Source organism: Pezoporus flaviventris, unplaced genomic scaffold (genome assembly GCF_033815535.1).
Source record: "Pezoporus flaviventris isolate CSIRO_AGI_PZ_B2104156 unplaced genomic scaffold, CSIRO_AGI_Pfla_v1 ptg000047l, whole genome shotgun sequence".
Taxonomy (NCBI): Eukaryota; Metazoa; Chordata; class Aves; order Psittaciformes; family Psittacidae; genus Pezoporus; species Pezoporus flaviventris.
In genome coordinates this window covers 7767862-7791553 of record NW_026892595.1, presented here as the reverse complement: position 1 = coordinate 7791553, position 23692 = coordinate 7767862, and the positions used below count along the sequence as shown (strand labels likewise).

The window sequence follows — 23692 nt, the reverse complement described above, 5'->3', positions numbered from 1 at the left end:
TCTGTTTATTCTTGTTCTTCTCAACAGTGGTGAATATTAGCAGCATTTGTAATCTTGATTTGGAGTAAGATTAGCTATATGCCAACCTTGAGTTAATAACAGAGGGTTTTAGGGTGTGCACCCTAAACAGCAGTTGAATGCAATGCAAAGCCTGCACCTGGAGCAGGGACTTGAACACTCACCTCTCCTGTCCCAGAAGTGGGAGATGTGGCATTGACATCTGTCCGGGCCCAGAGAACAGTGAGCACAACTCACAACAGTGGGTTGCCAGCCATGACTGTGGGTTCTCATGTGGGAAAACTTGGCCAAGCAGCTTGAGCCATGTGGGGTGTCTCAGGTGGAAGACATCCAGCCTGAAGGCAGATGCTGAGCTGCCTGACCTGGCCAAGATGCTGGGATGTCAGGAAGCAAAGCAAACCTTAGGGATCTACAAGCAAGCCCGGAGACACCTGAGAGCTTCCTGGGTCCTCTTCAGGCACCAATGTCCTTGGGGGCATTGGGCACAGGTTCTAAGTTGGGGACCTGAAAGCAGCATGGCACAGCTCAGTGCTTTGTAAGGACCAATGCAATCTATAATTTCTTAGTTGAGACTATACAGTCATATACAGTGCTGGAGGTAGCTTTTCTGCACAAAACTACAAAACAAGGCATTTACAGAGCCCCAGTAGCTGCTCAGTGCCAGATGTCTATTATCTCATCACATACATATGCTGAGCATTGATGCTGGTGCTAACACTTTCCTTCACTACAACAGAGATATGCCTGGTACCACCAGTTTGCGTCGACATAAATAACGACCTGTCCAAGCATCTCTGCTACAAGTGATGGGGGAAGGGAGAAGGTTCCAGATGAAAATACAACTGGTGGCTTCAAGTTATATAATTTTATCTCAATGCAACCTGAGTAGGAGTGATGCCTCCACAAAATGCATCGTATTTGGCTGCTTGCACACTTACTTTGTTATGAAAGTAGGGGGACTGGTAATAGTGATGGTGACAAAACTACTGCAAAACAGCTGAGACTCCAGTATATCGTAAAAGAAGAACCTACCACATGGTTCCCCATAAGGCATGTTCCCTTATTCCTGCTTTAAAGTGATGTAAATCTCTGTCTTCAGAATAAATCCTGATTTACTCCCACACTGAATGAGTGGAAAATGCTGAAGTTGGATTTTGAATCGGTGGTGCAGGTCTTAACACTCCGGACTTTGAGGACTCTCAACTTGAAATCATGTTTTAACTGCATACGAGGCCACCATGGAAAATTATGTGATCCAGAGATGCTTCCAGCTCATCTAGAAGGAATGATTAAGTCCAGGCTGAAAATACATTGACAGAATCAGGATGGAAAACTAAGTGATGCCTGCCCACAGAGGGACAAACTCATAGCGCTCTCCCAAATTGTGGGTGGTCTATTGTGCATCACTCTAGTCAATGAGAACATTACTCTCTTACACGCAAGCCTAATTTGAAAAACCATTATTTAAACTGAACAATGAATGCATTGTAACCTCATCATTCGTCCACGCAGAGCCTCAGCCCTTCGTTCCCCCTCCAGCACATAGTAGCCTCTTCAAAATCCTGCAATTTAATTTAAAAACAAGAATGCCGTGGGCGTAAAGTTAGCACACAAGAGCACAGACCACTGATGACTGCTTTCATCCACACAGAGCATAAGGCAACCAGATGATTTATTTTTATTGGCACTGCAGGCAGATCAGCTTCCACTGTTATGAAGGAGAGAAGTGTGGGTTGGCCCGGGCTGTCAGTCAGAGCGCACCCAGCAGAAAGACTACAAAACCCAACTCAGTAATTACATCCTCCTCAGGGATGTACTGCAGAGGAAGGCCAGGATCCCTGCTTCTCCCGTTGCACTCAGAAATAACCAGGACTGCTTGGAGTCAAAGAAGGACTTGGCTGTTGTTGAATTTTGCAAATGTTGTGGCATGTTTGGGACATCATGGCTACGCAGCAACCGAATCAAAAGTGTCCAACTTAAAATAAGAACTAAACACTGAGGCTGAAAATTAGAAATCCTCTATGAAGGCGCTGAGACCTGGTGCCACTAACCCCTCTCCCAGACTTCAGCAAGGGGAGGATAAGGGCAAGGTGGAGCTTCTCCGCTTGGACAGCTGCAGTCTAGGGAGGGGTGCTAGTGCCTGTGATGATCCTTGTTTTCCCCTATACCCATTCAGCAGGGCTCTCTGGTGTGCAGAGCTCACTGTAACAACTCACTTTGGCTGCTGCTCTGCTGGCTTCTACAAAACACGCGCTTTGTGATCACCTGGACTCTGAATTAAGTGGGCAAACTTTTGATGGATATTCCCACTCGTGCTAGGCTGTGGCTAATTCATCCAGATCCTACACTACCCTTGAAGGAGGCCTTGATTATCATGCAAATTACATTTTTACCCTGTTCCTCTGAGGTCTCAAGTGGGAAATGAATTTCTTTCTTTTTTCATTAAAGATTGCTAGAGAATTCTAGCAAGTAAAAAGACCACGAATACAAATGGATGATCAGGGATGAATGCAAAATTATACCAACAGCCCGGCAGAATTACTTCATGGCTTTAATTTGCAGTGTTGCGAGTCTGTGTGCTTCCACTAATGCTTTTTGGACAGTAACATTGTACATTGTATCCCCTTCTGCTGAGGAGGAAACAAGACAGCTCTTCTGTAGCTTCAAGGCAAACAATGAAGAGAAGGCATCCCAAAGAAGAGCAAATCACAGCTCCATATACAAACGCAGGTGCTTTGGGCATGTCTGAAAGCATCTGCAGTGGGGAGCAGAACTACTCGGACTTTTGTGACTTGAAAATATTCTTCCTAAAATAAGAGGTTTTGTCATTGGGGTTTTTTTAGTCATTTCTGGCAGGAAAACCATTTTTGAACAAATTTTGTTGGCTTTGTTTGTTTGGGTTTTTTTTGAGTTTTTTTCCCATTTAATTAAAAAAACACTTGTATTTTAAGTTTCCATTTTTAAAAGCAAAATACCTTGAGAAAAATGAATTTTATTTGTCCATCTTCAGTACCAGGAACCTAAGAACTCAAAAACTATTAAAGAGAGGTCTTTTCTGTTTGTTTTTTTTCTCCCTGTTTGTACTGCTTTCTTACCCTCAAAGCCTCTGCAGCTGCTTTGGTGCCTCTTGCCTTTCCCCCATGCCTTGCTGAATCAGTTCACCTGAGTGGCACCAGGACCTCACCACCAATGTCCCTCTGGCACAGCCTGCATTTTGGAAAGGGGAGCATCTCCCCATGCCAGACATGCAGGGCAGGAGCTGCATTCTGGGTCACCATGGGCACCAATGGGACACACTAGGTCAGATGCCCAATTGGGTGCATGACCAGGAGCTGCTGCCCCACTCTTTCTCCTCCCTATTCCACAGACAGAGCTTAGCAAAGGTCTGAATTTCCTCTAGCTGGCAGCTGGGCACGCTCAGTGCTGTCTGCTGCTGGCATTGAAGATCAGGCCTCAGGGCAATGTGCTTTCTACAGTGAAATCTCAATGGAAACAGTAAAGATCTGAGGGCTCCTTCAGCTGGAAAATCAGATTCGGCTTACCTGAGTTATCAGGTCATCCTGGCTGGAGTTAATAAACAGCTCGGGACAAACGGGGATGAACAGTGATGGAGCTGCTTGTAGGAGACTGTGAGGTTGGTTTGGTTGGTCTGAGTCTGAGCAGGGTCTGACCCTTCACACTGCTTTGGCTCCTGCTGCCCCCTCTGAAATTGCCTGGGTCAAGGGCAGCTGGTGCTGGGAACAGACCCAGCTCATTGCCTGTCCCAAACCCATGGGGACTTGATGGCTTTGAAATATCCCTGCCATCAGGACTGGGTGAAAGTGGCTGGTGAAGCAACACACTGCCAGGGTCAGATGGACAGACAGCACAGCCTCACAAGCACCCTCTTGATGGGAAATGCAGCTAAAGCATTTAACTGGTTATTTGTACCCGTCAGTCAGCAGGCCAGGTCTTGCAGCTGCTGGGCTGCCAGGTACTAGGCACAGGAAAATGTCTTGTGTTCCCAGGGTCATCCTACCTGCATCCCTAACCACACAGCCAAAGTCCTTGTTTCCCCCCTCCCCCTAGAAATGTCCGTAGAGGTGGAAAAAGGTAGATTCTGCAAGGAAATCTTGGTCTATGGTAGCTCTGAATATGCCAAAGTGCTCCAAATTAGAAAAAAATATACTCCTGAGATCTGATTTTGTACCACTGCAGTTATATTTTCTGTGCTGTGCAGGGGAAGCAATGAAAGGTGAAATCCCTGTAGGGAAGGATTTGTGAAATTCTGCAGGAAATTGGTATTATGGATAATTGTTTCCTGCTGAGGGGATCTAACAGAACTTTGCAGAAAAGCTGCCCTTTTCAGCGACGTCCACTGCAGTGTACCTAGCCACAAAAGTCTGCCTCTATCACAAACATGTTCTGCTGCACATTTTCCCATTGCACCTGAAATCTAATGTTAGCTAATTCCACCCGGATTTCCTTTAAAAGAGACACCATAGTGTGAACGATAAAGCTGTTAAATTGCAAATGAGGGGAAACGGTGGGTGCTTTGGTCTCTGGAGCACGAAGACTTTGATTCTTAACGGTAGCCACTGAGACTTGCCCGTTGAAAATGTGTAGGGAAAATGTATGGATTATCAGGAGAAATTCTCCCTTCCCAAGCAGGCTCATACTGCCAGAAGGCACCAACTTCATTTCACAATGTTTGGCTAAGCAAAAAAACCCGTTATGAGCAGCTTCTTTCTTGTACCTGGTTCCCAGTATTTTCAAAATATGTCCTTTATTTCTCCCTGTTAAAGGTACACCATTAAAATAAGCCAGCATTGCTAGAATACCAAATATGACAATTGGGGTAACACTAGATTTTACCATTGTATACAATCATGTATGTGCTTGTAAACATCCCCAAAAGCCTACATTTTTTCCCTCTAAGCCAAGACACCTTTGGTAAACTACTCTGAGCTGCAGTAGTGTTAATAGCACAGACTGGGTCCTCAGACAAGCTTTCCTCTTCACTCCTCCACTGAACTCACCAGAGCAGACTGATGGTACTTCCTGGATCGGATACTGATGTCTGTTGAATGAAGCCCCATTGCTCAGTAGCCTCTGACAGCGCTAAACCTGAAGCACAGAGACTTTGACCTAGACAAAATAAAACTTCTGCTTTATAATTTTCACAATGAGAACAAAACCAAGAGCACTGTGACTCTTTTATTAATAGTGCGCTTTGCTGCTCCCAAACTTTGCAAAATCTGTGTATCTGGAGCTCCAAGAATATTACTACTTGGACCTATTTCATATGGATTGTGAGGGATAAGACATTCCTGGAAGCTCACTTGCCAGGTCTGCTGCTCTGCCAGTAATCTGAGAAGGAATTATGGTCCCTTTGAAATAGGGATCGCAGCATGACTGGAGGCCGGAGCCCAGCCAGATACACATGCATGGACAGATCCACAGAAGATTCATTTTCCACCCTGTAATAGCCCTCATCTTCTCTCTTCTGCCACTCTGCAGTTTTCCTGCTGAGGACGCATGTAGGCAGAGAAGACACCAAATCTCATCTTTGAAATAATTTCAGAAACATGCCTCCACATCCAGCTCTCCTCCTGACTGTAGGAAGAAGAGCCAGCAGCAGAAGGCTGGAGCAGGAAGTAGCTCAGATATCATGGTTTTATTAAATGTCTCAGTAATAGCTTTATGAAGAATTAGAGCATTTTTGCAGGACTGAAGGGTGCTGATGGCATCTGGTTTAACATGATAAACCTTGCTTGTCATCCCAAATTTACTTGCTATCAGCTCAGCTCATCTGTTAGATTGCTATAGCCGCTCCCTGACATCACCAGGAGCGAATGTGTTACATCGATTAAGCCTTTTTCAGTCCAGCATGGATTTAGGTAAACTGCAGCAACTGAAGGACTTAATGAGGAAAACAGCTTGTGCACGTAGAGCCCTACCTGAGACATGCATTTGAAAACTGCAAATGTCTGTTATACAGATCCCTAACTGCTTTATCAGACAAGAGGAGAAACCTGGCAAAGCTTAACGATCTCATGGCAAGACATGTGAATGTGGTTGGAAGGTGTATGTCGGATCACCCAAACAGATGCTCGTGCTACAGAAAAGGGTGCTGCCATCCCAACTAATGAGTTCCCAGCACACACGCCTCAGCTCATCATCCACCCCAAGAGCCTCCTGGGAGGTAACTGGCTTTTTCAGAAGCAAGGTGAATAAGCTGTAGAAGAGCAACTACGTTCCCTCCTGTTCCCTATAAACTCCTTGGAGTTCAGTAACCAGATTTCTGTAACTGTTGAGCTTTGTCTTTAGGAGGAGGCACAAGGACAGATACGCTCTGAAACATACTAGAAGAGTTGGTTAATGGAGGAATTTTATACCATGTTAGGAATGACTTTGAGTTGCTCTTGTACAGCTTTATTGTCTGATGGCAGTATGAGTGGCTTTGAGCCTGGCATCCCATGACTCGTCCAGCTTCCACACATGCAGCATCCACCAGACTGCAGAGTTCACCTGTCTCCATCATTCTGTGCCAGGCCATCAGCAGTACAGGAGCAGAAGAGGGAACATCTGCTTTCTGCCCCTCTTAAACAGTGGGAGAAGCGGAGTGCTACATGGGGGAAAATGGCAGCCTCTTCCCTCATAAGCATAAAGTCACTCTTGTGCCATGCTTGCTGTGATTATCTGGCTGCAAAGAGCTATCTATCTAGTAGTTCCCCCTCTGTGGTGGTTATACCAATAGGGAAAAGCAGCACCAGGCACAGTTTGAGCAAGAGCAGCTATGGCTATGAATTCAGAGCTCAGGACACAGCCACAGAGCATCTGAGCGATCCTGAACGTGACCATCTCATCTGCAGGTCTGGACGGCAGACAGGCAGGCTCTGTTGGCCAAGCCCTGCTAAGATGGCAGCACCTAGAGTCACCTCCTTGCAGAAGCCAGGATTTTAAAGAGGTTCTGGGATGGGGCAAACAAAAGGGGGAACCTAAGTCCTTAGGCAGCTGTGAATCACTGTCTTGGATTTAGGCACCTAAGTGCTTTTTTGGACCTCATCCCAAACACTTCATTGGGTGAGTGTTGCATTAACAACAGCCCAGTCAGAGGATAAGCAGCAACAGAAGTGTTCCAAGCTGCTCTTTTAATGCATCATAGGATGTGAACAAATGATCACTGCAGAAACAGCTGTACTGGGTTATGGTGTCATTGCCCCAAGCTGTTTCCTTCATGACTTCCACAAGAAAACACCCCTCAGCAGGACTTTCCTCAGTGCTTTCATTGCAAAACCATCAGCCTAGTGTACTCCAGAAACCTAGCCAGGTTAGGACCACTGACTTGGTGTTGAAATGGATTTGCAGCTCCCATCATCCATGTATCTGACATTGTTAGGAAGGTGGCTCCTGGTGGGTAGAGGAAGACAGTGTATTAAGGTAGTAGTAGTGGTATGTCTGTAGTGACTGTTTGCCGCAAATATGGAGTGGCCACTTTTGAAACCTGAGCTATGCAGTAACCGCAACTCACTCCAGCTTCGCTTCCGAGATGTGTCAAGTACCTACATGACTTGTGGTGCTGCTCATGATCACTCAGTTCATGTTGAATAGGAGACAGAGGCTCTTCTAGAAATGATGGGAATTTAAGGATAAGCCTGAGTGTGCTGGGTTTCACTTTAAGCAAGACTACTCTGACTTTGGAGGATACATGGTCACAGGTAAAGGCTGTCTGCAGGGCACAACAAAAGGCAGAGCTGAAGTAAGAAGGCTCATTTCTGTTTTAACTTTCTCCTCGGAGTGGATGCAGCTTGGCTTCTCTGATGTTGTCTGCCTGACTATAACTTGCATGTGCAGGGAGGGGTTTAATCTCCTTTCAAACAGCAGCTCATTTAGAGACTGGCTTGCTGTTCTTCTCCCAGAGCCTTTGTGAAGTAAAGGGAGGTCTTGTGAGGTCCCACACCATCTGGTCAGATGGATGTGGAACCTCTAGCGCAGGGACTTGCCTGAGAGGGTGACTGTTTTTGGACAGGATGGTGATGAGATTTAAGAATGTGCAGGGTATAAATGTCCTGCAGCACCCCAGCCCATAAAGGAGCATCCCTCTGAAGGAGAGCCTATATCACAGTGTTGCAGTGTGCCGAAATGTTGGGGGTTAAGCTTGAGCCAGTGAAAGAAAGGATGTAATAAATTTAGGGCTCTATTGTGGCTGTTTCTGATCTGAAGACAGAAAATACGGTGAGGTAGAGGCATCATTTCCACCAATGAGTCTGGAAGCCCTCTAGTGAATTGTGAGCTGCATATATTGTACAGAAGGTGGCCTTAGAACAAAATAACCCAATAAAATGCACATGGAAACCTTCAGGTTAATCTGAATGAGGCTTTGACTAAAAAAATAACCCAAACTTCTATTATTTTGGAGCTTGGTTCCGTTTTCCTCTTGTCCTGGATAGAAGGAGGGAAATGGAAGAATTCAGTTTAACAAGAAAAGCATGTTGGAATGAGAACTTGGATTTCTCTGTCTTTCAAGCAAAACTTCTTTGTAACATCACTATCAACTTCTACAAGATAATTAATAGATTTCAATAACTTTCGACTCCAAATATAGTCCCTAGAGACCTGCAAACCTTTACGTTGCAGGTGGACATTCTGGTGTTGGTGCTGCAATCCTTTGCACAGTTGCTGTAACTTCAAAGGTTATTGAGAAAAAACATGTTTCCATAATGCTGCTTAGATAATTTTTCGGCAAAAGAGCTTTTCCAGAAAATAGCTTCCTTTCCATTCCCTCCAGAGGCACTTCCAGTAGAGAGCAGGCAAGAAATGGGGATGACAGCAGAAACTGCAGAAGTGCACACTCTGATGTAAAATAATACAGGAGCAAATAAGAGTTAAATCCAAGACTAAAATACACATGCACAAGGCAAGTTTGTTACTGTAGGGTTAAAGACACATCCCCACCCAGTCCTCTAAACCTGTCCACCAGTGGGTTTGAGGGGGGAGGAAACCAACTTGACAAGCATGACTGTGCAATTGGGATGCTCTGCTCAGCTCTATTTCAGTTATTTTTTTATTCCTGCTTGAAACAGAGGTGGTTTTGTACCACCCCACAGATAACAGCACACTCCCTGTGTCATTTCATAAGTAAGGCATTTGGAAAAGATTGTTCTATGAAGAATGGATTTCAGTCATAATCCTTTGACCCCCAGGTCCGTTCAAGACAGCCGTGACATGTCATTGCTCTCTGATAATGATTCTTCACGCTGCCTCTGCCTGCTCCTGTGGTGATGAGATGATCTGGGGCGGGTGCATGTCCCTGGCCTCACTCCAGAGCTCTGGGATCTGTGTAATCTCCAGTGTCAAGATGTGTTTGGATACGGAAAGCCGTGATACTGGTATGCATCAGAGAGATAACAGGAGCATCCCCTCACCAGAGGAGACAAATGCCTGGGCCTGGGTGTTGAGCTGCTGAGGCCCCATCCCTCTGTGGGCTTTCTGCCTGCTCTTTAACCCTGGATGACAGTCACATCTTCAAGGGGCTGTTCTTTGGAAGATAAAGATAGCTTTCCTGGTTCAAAAATTACAAGCCATTCTCACATTTTTTTCTCCTTAACAGGAAGGACTGCAATTTCAGCTTTCTGGGTGAGGCTTTCTGTGGGAATGCGCTGGCATGAAGGGGTGTTGCAAACTCTTGTTGAACTTTTTGAGTACTTTGGTTACAGGCAAGCCTTTCTTCATGCTCTGCCCTTGCTACTGTGCTCAACTTCTCTTATGAAAAAAACAAACAACCTACTATAGATAGTTTTCTCCCCTTGATCTCATAAAGCCAGCTCATGTAGATCTACAGAAGGGAGGCAGTGTTTCAGAAATGATAGTGCTGGCTTTTGAAATGTAAGATTTAAAAATCAATGTTACCACAGCTAAAAGCTGAAATTGATGAGTTAAATAACTATTACTTCACTTCTTATGGAACTAATAGGAACTATGCCACAGATCATTTATAAGAGGAGACATGTTATGGTGTGCTGTGGTTTCGCATTAAAACACACCATTTCAATGATACTCCCCTCTCCCCAGTGCGAACCCATGCTCCCCAAGGAAGGGCTTGCTGCAGAGGCTGGGGGAAGGGGGTAACCTACTCCAGGGCAGGTTTCCTTTATTTTGACAATAAATACAGTCTGGTCAAAGAACTTTGAAGATTTTGAATAGTGTATTCCCTCCAGACCCTATTTCTTGATATTTACTACTTTTGCCATTGGTATATATTTTTGTTTGCTCCTCATAAACCTGGGGGCTTCAGCTCTATCTTACAGCAGTGTTTTTCACAGCTTAGCTATATCAGTGGCAACAAACAAGAATCCTTTTATCCATACTGTACTTGCCATCTTCCAGCTAATTGTTCATACACATATGCTCAGCAAAGGGGGGAGACATTCCTGAACCACCTCTGCTGTTTCTATATTACTTCACATACTTTCATCACCTGGCCCCCTGTGCATCTCCTCCCCCAGGTGCCCTGCTATTTCAGACTCTATTCTCCTAGAGAGCTGCTCAGCACATGCTATGTGTTTGCGAGTTAAATTTATATTACTGAGAATCCATTTGCAGCTGTTTTAAGATGAAGGTTTTTTTTTTTTCTCCTCTTTCAAAGTAGATTTGTAATTTATTTGCAATAGATTTTTATGAAAAAGGCAAAGAAATTTTAGCTAATGCCTGTGGGCAACCTGAGTTTGCTCTCATCCTTCCTTGTAACTCCAACAGGTCAATATCTAAACTTGCCTCACTAAACCGAGTCATAGCAGAACGGTACTGAGCTGTAGCTAGAAATCTGGTGGAAGACAGGGTGGATCCTACTGCTTGATTAGACCTACAGAAGGTATCGGGCACGACCTAACGGGCTGCTTAGTGTTGGCTGCGAGCTGCTGAGCACTCACAAGTAATGATGAAGTGCCCATGGAAGTGGGTATTTCCATGGAGATCAACATCTGATTGCAATACATGAGATTTGAGCACAGCCTGCTCTTCTTTTACCTCATTTGAAGTGTGTTTTCCACCAGCACTAATCTACATGGTGATGCTAATGGGGTTCACAGCTTTTGCTAACCCTCTCTTTTTGATTAGAGAAATCAAGCTAAAACCTTGCCTGTGCTTGGGAAAAGATTGCTTCCAGGCTGCATACCTCTCAGCCATGACCACACTTCCCTTGTGTGTGAGACTTCACTCCTTAATGAGTGAAGCTCATATCACTAGCAGGAATGACAATGTGGCAGCCACAGCTCAGCCTCCTCATGTATCCTCATGGAGATCGATGGAGCTGCCGTAACAATCTGCATTGTACCATTTGTGTACCCTTGTACATAATGAATTACATGAATATAGTGATTAGCCTTCTCTAGAGTAGTAAGCATCCATATTTTAAACAGGAAAAATAGGATGGATCCAACACCAACATGCTTAGCTACTGCATAACTATTCCCCTTCATCTTCCCTTACCTTCAGGGGTGATCCTCTCCCTCCCCAGTCCTGATGCCTTGCTTTGAGGCCAGCTGGAGCTCCCAGCCCTTCCCGAGAGCTTTTCAGCTGAACGACTGTACAAATATTTTGGTCAGGAAACTCTCCTGAAAAATGAGGGTTGACTGTTCTGTTCCTCAGCTGGGTGACGAGGGTAATTACTGTGATACCTTCCCATCTCTCCTGGGTGTTATGATGAGAAAATCATTAATATTTGCTGAGTATCCTGAGCCAAGTCCTTGAGTAAAGAGCTGTAAGGATTATTTTAACAATATTTAGCACTTCAGAAGTTTTGGAAGCACTACCTAATTTTCCCAAATGTAAACCAGCTAAATTCTGAAGGGTAATTTGTGTGCCACACCTCTTAGCCTCTTCAGCAGTGTTCACAATGTTCAGGAACACACACCGTAATCAGTGCACCCTATCTCTGTGTTCACCAGTCTTTCATTTTTTGCTTCCCCCCCCCCCCCCCCTTTTTCCCTCCCTCCAGCACACTGTGGTCATACTTTAGGATTCTGAGGTATATCTAAAGGAAAGCATAGCTGAACATCTATTTCCTTACATCTAAAGGAAAATATTCTCCATCACAGTGCAGTATTCCTCCTCCCCAGCAGCCTGTGGCCCAACACCTTGCACAGACACTGTGTATTACATGACTGCTATGTATTACATCGTCCTTGCAGAATGGTCACCACCTGGCGCTATGAGCTATTTCCCTCTATTCAATACACATCCATCCCATCTGTTTCTTTGGGATGCTTAGAAAGCAATAAGGTATTTTGAGAACTGAATCCCCAAATACCAGGTCAAAAGAAGCACCAAAGAACTGGCAAATGAAAACATCCCCTTTCCACAGCAATGTTTTCCTTCATGTAGCAATAAAATATCTGAAGGTTTTCTGTTCCAAACACAGAAGAGGTGCCAATTCCATAAACAGGTGATTACCGGTGAATAGGTAATGTGACATGTTTTGTTGCAAAAGGGTAATGGCTGTTTTGTTTATTACTAGCATCTGTTCTGAGAAATTTTAATATATCAGGGCTCTAACATGCCATATAGGATGGAGAAGAGGAAAAAATAAGCACAGGTTTAGTAGCACATCTGTGGCTAGTTAGTTATGGTAAACTTCAGGTATGCGGTGATTTCAGTGTATGTTCTTAAATACATTCCCGGCAACTGGATCTAAGACAAAAACTTACAGTCTTTTGGGGAAAAATTAAAGTACCTAGTCACTCAAACCACACCAAATTATGAAGAAATCTGCTTGATTTCAATGTAAAAACCACTAATGCAGGATTACTCCAGAAATGAATCTCCAAGCCTGCAACAAGCTCAGCAGGAATGGCACGAAAGCTCTGGCCCCTTGCAGCAACGCTGATGACGGGACATAGAACATAAACAGAGGACTCCCAGGGAGGGAGATTTTGAGGCCGGAGAGAATTATAAAGGCATAAAGCAGCAGCAACTTGCACCGAGCAGAGCAGGACTTCCCATTCACTCATCACAGCAATGGCACGCAGCAGTGCTTTTGCTGAAGAGCTGGCTGGCGTGCAGCGTGCCTGTGTGTTTTTCCTTTTCCCTTCCCTGTGCATTAATTCATCTGTATTTCCCCCATCTGGCCTGCCTCTCTCATGTTTTGTGTTTCTGTTTTCCACAGTTTCTGTCCATAACGGCCACTCACTCAGACTTGCAGGCGCTGCTCTTCATCTCCCTAGGAGCCAAGCCCTGGTGTTCCCCGCTTGCATAGGCATGTGGACCCACTCTACCATGTCCCATGGGATGCTGATTTGAACCCGACTGCTGTGACACATGGGATGGCCTTGCCACTTGCTGGGTTCATGCAGCCCCTCCATGCTCCTGTGCAGATGCTCACCTTTGATGCCACCACAGAGCCACCAGCAGCTTTTGGTTTATGGTTTCTTTGACCTTCTTCTTGCCCCCTGCAAGCCATGCAAAGCAGAGGGGCAATAACAGCTCTCTCCTCAATTGCCTGACCTTGTCACCCTCCCCCATCCACCGATTTTCACGCATCTCAGGAATCTTCTGTAGCAGGACAGAAGCTTTAGCACTCTTTTCTCTTCCACAAACCCAATCTGTATGCTTCTCTTGTAGCCACATTTAATACTTCCAGCCTTTTCAAAGCTGAGGCTCTAAACTGAAGATTATCTGTCAATGGGCCTCTTCTCCAGAAAGAGCCAGGAGATGGAAATCTACCCAGGCAGCCACAGGATCGTGGGCTATGCTGGGGAGCAGTGCTGCAGGCTGTGCACCATTTACTCCAACCACTGAAAAGCAGAATTGCTTTCCTGCCTCCTCTGTTTTTTCTCATCTTCACCCTTCTCCTGGCAGTCACACTCTGCATTGTAGTAGCCACCTGAGACCACAGCCTTACTGATGTGGGCACTGAGCTAAGGCAAAACCAGGAGCAACATCTGCCCAAAGAGTTTGCTCTCTAACAGAGAGTGGGCAAGATGCAGCAGGAGCAAAGGGAGCCTCTGAAAGTTGTGCTGTCACTGAGGAGCACAGCACCCAGACTTCCCAAATCACAGACCAATGGCTTCATGTGTTACACCAGCCCTCTGGGCAATCCTGCTTGGACACAAGGTGGGGCTGCCAGCTCTCATTGGTAGTTAACTGTGAATCCAGCCTGAGAGATGCCCCAGATATTGTTTCAAAAATCATGCAATTTGCTTTCTGGTGTCTGACCATGGAGATGATTTCCGCTCAGGTTTTCAGGCTTTTCTCTTTAGCAGGAGAGCTAGAAGCATGGGTGGCTGTTTTCTTTTTTAAGGAGGAAAGTTCTGCTTCTCAACTGTTCTTTTGACTTCACTCAAGGGAAATCTTCAGTGACTGCAGCACTCCAAAGTCATTCCAAGGGCTGTACATCCCTTTGCAGCCCACAAAGCGTGCTCAGAAGTGTAACAAAAGAATACCCCAGGTTCAGAGAGGCAGCTCTGAGGTGGGCTGTCCTTTGCACTTTTATCATACTCTTCACAGCCCATGACCTCCTCCAGACAAAAAGATGTCTCTCCTGTGCACCTTTACAGTGTTCAGTAAATGATCCAGTTTTCCTTCACTGGAGTGGCAGCTTCAGACTCTGCCTCCTCTCTTCCTGGCTCAAAGGCAGCTCAGAAGCAGCTTTCCCAATGGAGAGCTGACAGCTACAGCAGCAAGGACCTGCTCTGTACGGTGCCTCATACTTACCCAACAGGGAGCAAAAGCTTTTTTGCTCTGAAGGAGGGATGTAAAGAGGACTGTCTCCTACAGCCAAGGAGAGCAAACAGCTCAGAGCTGCAGCCATGCAGATTGAAAAGTTGTCCTGGAAATCTTTTTCATACAAGACAATAGAGACAGGTATTTAAACCCCCACAACTCCCAATTTGCCTGTCAGAGTCAAGAAATTTAAATAACGAACCGTAACCTGTGCCAGCACAGCTTCCTTCATGGAAACCTGTGCTATCATCACACCCACAAGAAGTTGCTCTGTGACAAAACCCAAACTTTCTACTGACTGACTGTGTCAGACAGAAGGTTTTACCATGGGAAAATACAGGGGTTTCCCAACCAGCAAAGCCATTGAGAATGCTGCAGGGATGAAGTGTAAGGCGTCCTGCTGGAAGTCCCCCTGCTGCTGATGGCATTACCCTTGATGCATGCTTCTTGTGTCAGCGCTGCAGGCTCAGAGCCTCATAGCTGGAAGATAAAAGATGTCTGTAGAAAAGCAGGACAATGACAATTATTCCCAGCACCCTACAAAACCGGGGCATCAGGGAACCTGTACTGAGTTCTGGGCTCTCCTATAGAATCCTCCTGTGACCTTGTGTAACTTTAATACCTTTGTTTTCCCATTATTAACTAGAGCACATATTGAATAGGACTCAGTGTATGAACACATGTAAAGCACTTTGATAGCCTAGGGTAAAAGTGAATTAAGGCATGGTGAGCAGTTGACGGGCCTAAGAAATTGCTGAAGTAAATAATTCACAAACATAATTTTTGAGAGTGTCATTAAACCAAAACATATTTGCAAATTATTCACCTGTTTCTAAAGGCTGAATAAATGCCAGGGACTGGAGAGGTGGGGAAGCAGGCAGTCAGCTATGATTCAGAAAGGCTTGCAGATTGCACCGTGAAAACCATGATGAGGACAAGCCCTTTGGGCTTGCAGCCAAGTGCCAGCAGTCACGGCAAGCTTTGAAAGGGTCTCCTCTGGCCCCCCTCCACCCTTGATGGACCCCAGCCTTCCCTTCTGCAGATATTCCTTGTGCTGAGAAAGTTGTCTTTCTGAGCTCAGCTGCAGAGCAGGGAGGCAGGAGGTGCCTGTTCAACTGTATGGAGAAAACAACCTGCCCCACGTAAGAGCGCGTTCCTGGCAGAACTGCCACTGCTGGTGTGGGCTTACGAGTCAGGCCCTTCTGGGTTATCTCTTTGGAAGGATGCACTGTCTGCTGTTGGACATGTCCTTGACCTGGCCAGGCTGGATAGGGCTTTGAGCAACCTGGTCTAGTGGAAGGTGTCCCTGCCTAGAGGGGCTGGAACCAGATGAGCTTTAAGGTCCCTTCTAATCCAAACCATTCTATGGTTCTGTGATTCACAGTTAAGTGCCCATCTCATGTGTCTGTGACGGGTGGGTACTTGATGGTAACCGGACCTCCCAAGGCTTGCATTTTTCATCTTGCAAGTGCCTCACACACGTTTTACCACGGGCGCAGAGCATCGCCTCCTCCGTGCACAGGCCGACGTGTTTCCAGGGACGGATTAAAGGAGGATCAGCGGATCCCAGTGTGGGAAGGCAGCGTGTAACGCCTGCTTGGTCAGCTGGTGCCTCGGGCTCGCTAAGGGCAAGGAGCTGTTTCCCCAGGCTGAAGCATGGCTCCGCCGCGGGAAGGGACGGGGAAGAAGAGCGCACGCCGCCACATCTCCCGCGGGCCCCAGCCGCCCCTCCCCGCCTGGGACGCTCCCCGCTGGCGGCCGGGGCAGCGCCAGAGCGCCCGGGGGGAGGTGGGGGGGGCGGGACGGGGCGGACCGAGTTTGTCTCCTCCCGCCCCCCCCTCATCCTGCCCCGCCCCTCCCCGCCCGCCGCGGGCTCGGCGCCTCCCGGCTGCCGCGGCCGCTGAGCGAGGCGGCCCCGGCCGACCCTCGAGGGGCTCGCGCGGCCGCCCGGAGAGGTGAGTCCTGGCAGGGCGCGGTGGGCGGCTGGAGGAGCGGGCGAGAGCGGCATCGGGGCTCGGAGGGGTGCCCTAGGGCGATGCGCGGCACCGCGGGGCGCGTCCCCCCGGTGCCCGTCCCTGCTCTGGCCGCTTTGCACCTGCTCGTTCCTCTCCTTCCCGGCATCGCCCCTGTCCCTTCGCCCGCGTCCCCAGCCTTGAGCAGGGCCCAGTTTCCCTGGAGCTCGCGGGAGTCCCAGGGAAATTCCTGGGTGCCGCGGCTGGAGCCCCTCACCTTCATTCAGCGCCCGTCGCTGTGCTCCCCTGCGCCCGGGGCGCCGGCTGCGACTCGGTGTGGCTCCCGTTGAACCGACCAGGATGGGGCAGCACGGTCTGAAACGTCAGCTGCTGCCCCTCTTGGTGTTTAGTCTTACTTCGATATTTGCACAGCAGTCACAGGGATTTTGAGGTTATTTCGTTTATAGCGGTTGTTTTAAGCCATGTAATGTTGCGGGGGATGCAGAAAAAAAGCTGTTATGTCAGAAGGAGATTTGTGCCGTTATGTCATTTCATAATTGCCTCAGAATTACAAATTACGGCCTTAGTCTCCCGCTGGATCTGTGCCAAAGGACTCTTGCATCTATTAAGGGTTTGGGGGTTTCTTCCTTCCTTTTTTGAGGAAAAAAAAAAAGAGAAAAAGTTGAGAATAATGACTTGAAAATAATGGCTTTTGAGTGGCATGGACCCTACATGTTAAGCTACTCCAGCCCGTGTCTGTAAGTGAAAATAACGATGTAACTGTTCCGAGTAGTCAGTCTGATCCATGCAGTCAAGACATTAAATCTTGGCTAGTGACACTGAGAATTGTGTCCTGCTGAAAAGTATTCAGCTGCACTTCTTTGCAGGAGCTGAAGCATTTTCTCTGTGTTGCAAGTTCTGATTCTACCCAGAAGCTCTGTTGCTGTTTGTGGGGAACAGACGTGGAAAATAGCAGCCTTCCAGCTTCAAACTAAAGAATATAGGATTAATGACAGAGAAGGGCTCTGTAGCTCAGAGGTGCAGCCACTGCAAGAGCCTCAATTTGCGCCAGTGCTTAGTTTGTAATCACAGAGGCTAGACCTGCCTCTGTGCCGACTGTGTGCATAGACTACGCTCTTGCCGTTCTACTACTCACCATGGAGGAAAAAAGTGTGGTCCTGCCGGCTGTTCCCTTAGCCAAGGATGCTGAGGACAGCAGGAGTCTAGAGGAGATTGAAGCAGGTTGCTGCCACAGGACAGAGAAGCTGCGCTGGGCTGTCCCCCTCCAGGCAGGGTGGTCTCCTGAGCTGTGCCACCGCAGCATGTTATAATACCAACTCAAGTACTAATTGAGTCTGTTGTTTCAAAGGCTACATCTGCTTCTTCATCCTCCCTTCCAACAGTGATGTTCAGGATTGCTCCCAGCTGCAACATGCATGCGCCCAATCTTGGAAAAGAGATCTTTCAGAGTCTGCCAGGCTGTGTGTATCAAGTACCATATTACAGTAGTATATTGTTCTTTACATGCATAATTTCACTGGCCTGTTATGACCTAAAACGCACACAAAAAATAAACAAGGGCATATTGTTTGGTGGGAAGGATGCAGAAAGTTTTTCTGCCTTAGCCATTAGTAAGGAAACATTATTTTAAGTGTTTCTCCTGATAGTCAGAGAAATGACATGGCACATGTAAGCTCGAGTTTTGCAAAGCAGGCTTTATTTGGAAGGTGAGGCATTTCTGAACTTCTCAGTCACCTTGGAACTAGTTACGAACGCATAGCAAAGTCCTGCCCAAATCTTCTCTTCTAATTAATTTGGCCAGAGGCCATCCTAATTAACCTTGAGGGAGTTCAGGGGTGGGAGAGCTTGGTATGAAACAATTGTCTTGTAATTTGCTGTTCACAATGTGTTGACCAAGCCATGAGCTGCATCTCAGAAATCCTCTGGGTCTCTCGCTGAGGCTATTGCACCGGTTTATTTGTTTTTAACAGATGTTGTTTTCCACTTCTTGAGTGGAAAGGGTTATCTCACTTTCTGCAACCTTGGTATTGTGCTTTGTTTCAAGAGCCAGTGGACTCAAGCATGCTGGGGAAGCTTACTCACCAGTTCCAGCTATGAAGGAAGGGGCTGGTCAGCCTTTTGGTGGTCTTGATGCAATTGTTAAGGTCTCTTTATGAACTGATGGCATCTTTTCACATCTGGCTACAGATAACTCTCAGTTTTTCTGGTACTGGCGATGCCTGCAGAGAACAAAAGTCATCAGCAGCCTCTCTGTCACACAGGTGTATTACAGTTAGCATATTAATAGAATTTGTCAGCCATAACTTGGACCATCTCAAATGGTGAGGCAAGGGAAGGGGTTCTGAAAACTGGTTGAAAAAAAAGGGAAAAAAAAGCTAAAGTCTGAATCCTGCTTTTTGGAAGTGCAAGGGCACCCTGCAAGTCACCGAGTGTGTGATGAAGGAGGAAAAGTTAACAGATGTATCTGAAATTTTAGGATGGTCCTTCTTCCCCCGTCGTTATGATATCTGCTTGCCTTGTTGGTCCAGGAGCTCAGCCATGCTCGGAGGCTGGGCCACCTTTCACCAGCCTGGGTTTGCCTTGCCAGTAGACAGCCCTGCCCAGCACATTCAGTGCCTCAGCAGCGCAGCGGTGCTTGCGTGTAGTCTTCTTGAGCATCTGTCTTATTTTTGTTCTATGCTAATGCATACAAATGCTATTTTGGCATTTATTTTCTAGTAGAGCAAAGGGTCGGGGGAAATCCTGCTGAGACTACAAGGCAGGACACAGAGATGCAAGAAAGATAGATCAAAGGCATCTATAATACAGGAAGAAACAGAGGGTCAATCCAGAAGAGAGGGCATTTGATTATACATACAAGGGTAATATAAAAGGGATAACAACACAGGAGAGGATGGTAATGTCTGAAAATGAGTAAACAAACAGAAGTTTAAGACTATGCTGAGAATTTATTTACTCCAGCAGACACAATCCTTATCTCTTTGAAAGAGGAGAAGACCACACCAACCTTGGAGCGCCTCTGCTCCCAGCCACATTTCTGAGAGGGAGAAAGTGTTTGTTTACGGATCTCTCCTCCGTGAGTCCTGGCCTGATGGGCAGGCCTGTCCTGCTGTGATTAGTAGGATGCTAATGTGTGTAATCCTTTTGATCACAGGGCCCAGGCTCTATAAGTCATGTCACTGTCACCTCAAAGAAATTCAACTATGTGGTAGATCCCGTATTAACAATTTTTACTTTGAAAGATTCAATTCAGTTATTATTGAGGAAAGATATAATGCAGTTATTGAAGAAAGATTTAATACAGTTATTGTTGAAATACTTTTCTTTGGTTTTTACAGACAGAATACTTTTCAGTTCAAAAAAATGCAGACAATGATAATGATCTATGTAGTCCTAGCATAGGAGTAGCTTATGAGCACCTTGACCATAGATATTTTAGGTTGGATTATTAGCCCTTAACATCTTGATTTTCGATGTGAGCATCAAATATGTTTCCATGTGCATTGTTTCACTGAAGTGGTTTGTTCCATACAAAAGCATTGTAAGCAGCATGGAAACATCATCAGAGTCCTAAAGAATATCCTCTTCTGCAGTCCCTTTTTGGGAGGGAAAGAGGTAGCTAATTATGCTTTATTTAATAAATGTACTATTTTGTTCTGCTGTTGTGACAAACAAAAGCTGTCATTTGAGGAAATCCACCATATGCTGCCAATTGGTCTAAGGACTGGATATATCTGGAGCACAGAGTAGCAGTGAGCGCTCTTTAACAATTGCTCCTTCTCTAAAAAAAGTCTGCACCGATTTCAGTGGAGTAATGTGCTGCTCTGTCATCGGTGGAAGCAAGCCTTTGACATTTTGAAAACCAGCTAATATGAACAGCGGTATCTGTGCATGCTTGGACATTTCCTCCCTCCCATGAATGCGTTTACTTCTATTTGGATGCTTATGAGCCTCAGTGAATCAGTGCTCACTCTTTGCTGGATTGGTCCATGGCAAATTTAAAAATCAACCTTATTGCAGATACAAACTCCCATCCATACCCTCTCAGACACATGTTTCAGCACTGTGTGAACCCAGTATTCAAACACCCACATTATTTAAGAAAACCCAGACTAGCTCTCTACCATTTTTTCTTGGCAAATCTGAGAAAGCACACTTTTAAATATGACCTGAAACCTCCTAACAAACAGGGCTGGCAATGCCTGGAGAGCAGCCGTCGCTCATTAAGGCCTTCCCCAGGAGATGCTCTGCACTCACTCTCATGCCACAGTGTGTTTGCTGATACATCTGCACTGGTGAGATACAAGGCAGGAATAACTACCTTCTGAGGGTTAAATAAACTCTTTAACTCCTCTTCTCCTCCCCACTTCCTAGTTTTATTGGAGACACGTTGTATCATTAATTTATTCTGTGGCACAGTTCCTTGGTGATTTCAGTGAGGACTTTTTGCTCAAAGAATGCAAAGAGGATGTGTGCTGTAATTTTCACCGACTGTAAATCTCTGTGTTAGAGAAAAAATATGAACTCCTGCCCGCAGGTAATGAGGGTTAAACACAGAAATTCACAGATTTCTTTTTCATTTCGGTGAGATGAATAGGAGAGAGTGGCCTTGGAAGACATAAATTGGCTTATGTTCCAGCAATGGCTTTGACAGGTTTTTGTCTCATGTAGTTAGCAGAGATGTGTGTAGTACTAGTGGCTTTGAAGGCCTCAGTATGGTGTTGGCCATAATGGGAACTTTCTTGAAGTCTTGCCTGGTGCGTGTCCATGATCTGATATGAGTCCTTTGGTCAGAACCCCATTCTTGAGCCTCCAGTTAGCTTCATCTGCTCCATCCCTGACAGATCTTCATTTAGCCTGTTCTTGAAAACTTTTATTGATAGAGCTTCAGAACTTCCTAGCATTACCAGTGGTTCACTATCATCATGGCTAGACAGGTCCTTCTAATATCTAACCTAAATCTCCCTTGCTGCATGCTAAACCAGTCCCTTCAGTTTTCCACAGCCACAGGGAGCAGGACAAGATTATCACTGCCTTTTAGCAGCCTGACATATTTAAAACTTGTTATCATCTCTCATTCTCTCACCCTCATTCCTCCCTCCTTCCCTTCCAACTAAACAAGCCCACTTCTTGTAGCTTCTTCTCCAGGGGTCACACTTCTAAAACTTCTTACTGTTCTTGTGAGCAAGGAGCAGGCAGCAGCATCTTGCTTGAGGTAGGGCCCAAAAACTGAATATAGGGCTGACAGGAGTCAAGAGCCTGACATGTGAAGCTCATCTTGATCTGTCTCCAAGCCTCTTCACCTGTGTGTACCAAGCCCTGCACTACTCCTGATGTCTTCTCTCTTTACAGCCCTAGCCCCAGAGACTCTTTTGCTGTACCACGCCATTCTGCACTTCTGTGTCGCATCCTTCTTCTTCGGCATGGTGCTTTACACCTGCCTGTATTGTATCTCAGTCAGTCATTCCAGACTAGGTCTATAATTTATTAAGATTTTATTCTAATTGGAATCCCTGAAAATGCTGGAAGCACTCCCTACAGATTTGTAATTGTAATCTTTATTCTAATTTACAAGTCATTAATGGAAATACTGAACAGAACAAGACCCCAGGCACAGCCCTTATGTGCCTTTTCAGGTTGACATTGAATTTAATAACTACGAGTACAGATGTGAAACATTTGTATACCCACCAAGAGTAAATTATACCTAAATTGTATTTGCCTGGTTTGCATGTAGGGCTATCACATGCATCCATCAAAAGCTTTCCTCTTTCCAATGTGCGACTTCTACTGTTTTTTCCTCCCTACCCACTGTGCTCCCAACTCTGTCAAAGAAGAAAATTAAATTGATTAGACTTCATTTGTTCTTGACAAGTCTGTGTTTTCTGTTTTCTCATGACTTTATCATGTGGGAGTGGATGCAGCTGCAGTGCAGGGCAGGAAGCAGGGTGATAGAAATGCCGCTGCTCCTCCTGGATCACACACTCACTCCCTCCTGCTTTGTGATAAATCAACACCTGTTATAAGTATTTACAAGTGGGTTGAATAATAGTTTGTCTGAATCAATATCAAAGCCAGGCTGTTTGGTCTATGATATCTCAGATCTGTCTTCTTCCCTCTTTTGTTTGAAGTTAGAGAATATATTTGCCCTTCACTCATCCCTTGAGAATTTCTAGGAGATATTTACTCATGGCTTGGAGGCTGCCCTGGCTAGTTCCCTGCTCCTTCCTTGCTCCTAGCCTACGCTTAGTTAAGCCCTGCCAAGCTGAATACACCCAACATATCTCTAATCTCTTTTTTCCTGTGTTCTAGACTATCTTTGTGTTAAATATCTAATATTTGATCACAGTGAACATTGCTGTTTACGGCTCTTCAAGCACATGAATTTTATCTTTCCCAATGGAGCATGTGTCTGCAAGCCAGTGAATGTGGTTTCTGCAGTGGAAGGCAGGGGCACAGCATGCCAGGGCAGCTGCATGCACGGCTGCCTGCCATTTACAGTCCCATCTGAGTTTATTGTCCCCAAAAAGATGAAATGATGAAGGTAAAAGCCTCATTTAATGTGTTTGGTTTTGATAAGCTCTCTCATATGCACATATGCAAAGCCAGAGTGAGAAAACAGGAGCAAGTACAATGGCCAAAGACTTAGGTATTCTCCTGAGATGTAGCTCGGGGTTATGTTTAGACTGAGCGAGTAGTACCATCTCATATTAAAACTTCTTCCGCAAGAACCTGTTTGCTACTGCTGTAGTCTGTCAGGCTTTTATCGCTTGATCTGAGACTTTCAGGTTGTGCCTCTTTCACAGACAAAATTTATTTTAATATTGTCAGCTAAACCAATTCTGCTGTTTCCATGCTAAATTAGGGGGGAGGAGGGAGGAGAAGGAATGTTGGTTTGCCCACATTAAAAAGGGTAGAGAAAAGAAATCCTCCAGCTGTTCCGCTGAGACCTGCAGTGTTCGGGAACAGGATCTGTGGTGACAAGGCTCAGAGACATCTGC

At 45.8% G+C, this 23692-nt stretch overlaps 1 protein-coding gene across 4 annotated transcripts in view; it reads left to right on the top strand.

The window, feature by feature from the left end:
• The window catches only part of JCAD (junctional cadherin 5 associated), a 63137-nt gene that overhangs the window by 14868 nt on the left and 24577 nt on the right, over nt 1–23692 (top strand). Inside the window, exon 1 of one of the 4 annotated variants that reach the window (XM_061468162.1) lies at nt 16557–16673. The exons of 2 other annotated variants lie outside the window; for them this stretch is intronic. The gene's annotated coding sequence lies outside the window, so the exon portion shown is untranslated. Of the gene's footprint in view, nt 1–16556; nt 16674–23692 lie in introns of those variants that run through there. One more of the 4 variants, XM_061468159.1, reaches the window with a different exon arrangement.